Source organism: Fukomys damarensis, unplaced genomic scaffold (genome assembly GCF_012274545.1).
Source record: "Fukomys damarensis isolate Sample0158 unplaced genomic scaffold, DMR_v1.0_HiC HiC_scaffold_17867, whole genome shotgun sequence".
Classification (NCBI taxonomy): Eukaryota; Metazoa; Chordata; class Mammalia; order Rodentia; family Bathyergidae; genus Fukomys; species Fukomys damarensis.
Window position 1 is genome coordinate 1 of NW_022918779.1, and position 577 is coordinate 577.

A 577-nucleotide genomic window follows, 5' to 3' on the forward strand; every position below is an offset into this window, starting at 1 on the left:
TTTTTTTTTTTGCCTAAATTTTCATTTGGGTTCATATATGTGCCGTCTGGCAAACAAAAAGTGCATAGAATGACCTGTTGCACTGTATTTACCTGTGTTGTGGGCAAAAAAAAAGTGACTGAATGTATTTTTCTCTAGTCACTGGATTTGAAGTGAATTCACACCAGATAGAGAAAAACCCAACGGTCTAAATATACGGTTACAGCTTTGAGCAGTGGCAGTATCGTAGCCAATGAGGTTTATCCGAGGTGCGATTATGGCTAATTGAAAACTTTTCCTAATATATACAGTTACAAGGACTTTAATTATAAAGATCCTAGTTTGCAAATCATTTTTAATACTCCAGACTCAAAGTTGTCATCTTCATTATTTCTATTCTCTATTTCCTGGTTTCTCTGGTCATAAATTAAGTTTGACTTACGTTAATATATGTGGACAGTTCCAAGGAAAGTAGGCTTCCCATAAGTGAGATCAGTATTAACATTTATAAGGCTGATAGATCAGGAATCAGAAAATTAGAGATTCCTATGGTCTCCCCTCTTTCAATCCCTACAATCAATAAGTCACTAGCCACCCC

General features: G+C 35.7%; 1 pseudogene; it reads left to right on the plus strand.

Moving 5' to 3' along the window:
* The first annotated feature begins 203 nt into the window (after window positions 1–203).
* Window positions 204–356, plus strand: LOC117284939 (annotated as a pseudogene).
* The last annotated feature ends 221 nt before the right edge of the window (window positions 357–577 follow it).